The sequence below is a fragment of the Alligator sinensis genome, unplaced genomic scaffold (genome assembly GCF_000455745.1).
Source record: "Alligator sinensis unplaced genomic scaffold, ASM45574v1 scaffold537_1, whole genome shotgun sequence".
In the NCBI taxonomy this organism is placed as follows: Eukaryota; Metazoa; Chordata; order Crocodylia; family Alligatoridae; genus Alligator; species Alligator sinensis.
Genome location: NW_005842734.1, coordinates 155,899 through 159,620, shown reverse-complemented (window position 1 = coordinate 159,620; position 3,722 = coordinate 155,899).

The window sequence follows — 3,722 nt, the reverse complement described above, 5'->3', positions numbered from 1 at the left end:
ACTCTTTCAGATTTGATGTCCTGTCCTGCATAGTTCCCCATTAATTAACTTCCTTGCTGTGTCTCTTGCAGCTCCTCCACTCATTCACTATTGGTTGTGGGTATTAAGCAGGGTACATAATAAAAAAGAAGAGGCTACTCCTCTGTTACACTGAGTTATGCATTTAGAGCATGTCCAGACCAATACAATACATATTTGTTGTACTTTGCAGAGCAGGAAAAGGGCTTGCAACTCTGCTTTCACATGGCCCCACCATGTTGTAGCTGTAAAGGAAGTAAGTGATTTATTGGAAAAGCCAGGATAGTATTACTTAGATCTTCTACCTTCCAATACAAGATCTGTTCTCCCTCCACTCCTTTCCTCTCTGCTCTTGTAAGGATTGTTCTGAGGTGTAGGTGGTCAGGCTGAATGGATAATGCTAAGTCTTGGTGTGATGGGGCAAACTCCCAGGCCTGATCTCAGTATCGGCCTACCACCTGTCTATGGGTAAACTGCCCACCCCATTTGCATGCCATGCCTTGTTGTTAATTGATCCAGATGTTAATTAGGCAAGAGGCTGCCCTTTGAGTACCCTGATGTAGGAGGGTAATAAGTACACACTCCAACCTCCCCTTAAAGTGTCCCATGCCTTGCAGATTATATCATTTGTTCTATCTCTGGCTTAAGGCCAGACCAAACTTAGCACATAGTTAAGCCTCTTACACACTGCCCTATCCTGGGCCACATTCGCACCACCCACCTCTCACCAGGGCTTCTTGCACTCCACCTGCTCTCACTAGGCCTCTCTCATTCTGCCCTCCTTGGGCCTCATTCACCCTGCCCTGCTCCCTAGAGGGACCCTGGAAGGCCATCAGGCTTGACACTTCATTCCTTGAGTGGCCCTGGCTCAGCCTCTTGGGTCTCTCCTGCGACCCTCATCTGAATGGTTGCCAGTCAGTTCATCAACTGTGGGCTGACTCTTCCCCTAGCCCCTCATGGGGCCACATCACCCCTTCCTTAGACCAACGTTGCACCCCTACTCTGGGGCCCCAGGGTCGAACACCCCCCTCAGGCTCAGGTGCTTCCCTTTAAGCATACCTAGCCCTAACTCCACCCTCTCATTAGGGCCTGGGGTCTTACACCCCGGCAGGATCAGGTGCTCCGCTCTGAGCGTGCCTGGCCCCCACCCCTGTGTCTTACACCCATATATATGGGCTCAGGTGCCTCTTGGTAGTGACCCACAAGATGATGTGGGCTGGGGTTATTGAGGCATCCTCACTGGGAAGGTTAGTGGCCCTGGCATTTCAATGGCACAGTCTCACCAGGCCTCCCTACCCTGGCAGGGTGCACTTTTAGGTCATGCCCAGGACCATGGGGCCTCTTCCTTCCCCATAGCCCCAGCTCATACTTCCAAGATGTTCCTGGAGCAGTAGCTCAGCCAGGTGATTTTTTCCTTCACTGGCTGGCAGCAAACTGCTGCCCCAGCCCTGAGAGTTGGGCTCTGAAATGGCCACCCTAATCAAACACCTGCTGGCTACCTGCTCCAGCCCTTAAAGTGATAGAGCACCAAATGTGCTCCATCACAGATGAGTTTACTCGACCCCAAGGAGCCAAGGCCAAGGAGCCACTTAGGGACATTCTACAGGCTTTGATAGGCAAGCAGTCAGATGAGAGGCCCTGATCTTCCTATTTGGCCTGATACTCTAGCAATCTATGGCCCTGTTTTGTCATGTAGGTCAACAGTAGGGCTGTGGGTGGCTGGAAAATGCTCAGTGTCTAAGCCTTGTGTGCTGTACTAGGCAGTATAGTTGTTCCACTGTGTAAGTGAACTGTAAGTGAGCCCAGGTGATTTTACTTCTTTCCAAGACAAATTGGCAATTTGGGACCAACCCTCAAAAAGTGCTATAGCTAAGAGTTTTATAGATGTTAGGTAAAACCTAGACATAGTCCCTCAGCATTATGACCCAGTAATACCTTTTTGTGAGGGGCAGAACTCACCTCTTGGGGGTATGCCCCGTTGGTGGTGGTTCCTTGCTTCAGATGTAAGACCCTGTAGAGGCAGCCTCCTGGCATGAGGATTAAGCTTCATGAGAGAGAGTGGCTGGCAACCCCTGACTGAAAGACAGCCTCAGAAAATTGTTCTTTCCCTGTCTGTTTCTACAGTTCAGTTTTGGAGCGGACCTATCTATTTTGGGGTAGCTGCCTCCCCATTCCCTGAGCAGCACGGGCAGGGCAGGTGGAGGAGGGCACAGTAGATCCTGGGGTGCCAAAAAGTGATCTTCACCATAAAAAGATTGGAGACCACTACTTTAGGCCACTGAGACAGAATCCAAAGGCAAGAATGAGTCCAGACATTGGGGGCCTCCATAGCTGTATTTGTATAAGCATCCAGGAATTGATCCTGGGTCTCCTGTGTGGCAGAAAAGGATTCTAACACTGAACCACAGGGGACTTCTTAAGTGGTCTGGAACATGGTTAATGGAGTCTACAGCATGTCAGAGCCAGGATACTGTTGGCTTTCTTTGCAACAAGAGCACACTGTTGGCTTATATTCAGCTTATAGTTCACTGTAACCTCCACATTCTTCTCTACAGCACTGCAGCCTAAGCAATCATTCCCCAGTCTGTATTTCTGCATGGAGTTGCTCTGTCCCAAGTCCAGGATTTTGTACCTGTTCTTGTTGAATTCTGCCTTATTGATTGTGGACCATTTCTCCAGTTTATCCAGGCCATTTGAAATCCTAGCATTAACCTCAAATGGACAACACTACCACCTGACTTTGACATCCGAAAATTTGCTAAGTATGCAATCAATCCCATCATCCAAATCATTAATGAAAGTGTTAATAATACCAGACCCAAAACAGACCCCCGTGGAACACCTTGCTACCTCTTCCCATCTAGACATTGAATCATGCTAGTTATTTATCCACCTTAGAGAATATCCATCTAATCTATATTTCTTTAAATGATTAATGAAAATATCATGGAAGACAGTATCAAAAGCCTTGCAAAAGTCAAGAAACTGCTCTCTCTCTATGCAGGGCCTGTCATCTTATCATAGAAGGTGTTTGGTCAGGCATGACTTGATCTTGGTGAATCTATGCTGGATGTTCCTGGTCACCTTGGGTGCTTATACACATTCTCCAGGATGTGGTATGGGGGACAGTGATTTAATTAGAGCAGCTATATGGAGCTGCTCTAATTAAAATGCCTGAAGCATCTCATGTATTCAGCATCCCATGTTTCAAAATGGCAGCAGGGATGCTTTAAAGCTCAGACACTGCATCATGCTGGAGCATCCTGCCCCAAATGCTCCAGGAGATTTGATTAATTGAGTCTGCTATGACATGTTCTAATCAGGATGCATCAGAGTACATGTACAGGCACCCCTTGTTTTTCTCCAGATGCTTTAAAATAGATTCCTTGAGGATCTGCTCTATTATCTTTCCAGGATTCAAGGTCAGACTGACCTATCTGTAATTCCATGGATCCCCCTTCTTCCCTTCCAGCACTATATTTGCCGTTTTCCATGCATCTGGACCTTACCCAATCTCCATGAGTTCTAAAAGATGACAGCTAATGGCTCTGAAATTACCTCAGACAACTTCTCCAGTACTCTTGGGGAGGGGTTGTCAATTAGGGGTATGCATGCCCCTGGGGGTACTTTGAAAAGTTCCAGGGGGTACACATGGGTGGACAGGGATGGAGCACTGCCAACCCCATGCCGCTGCCTCACAGGAG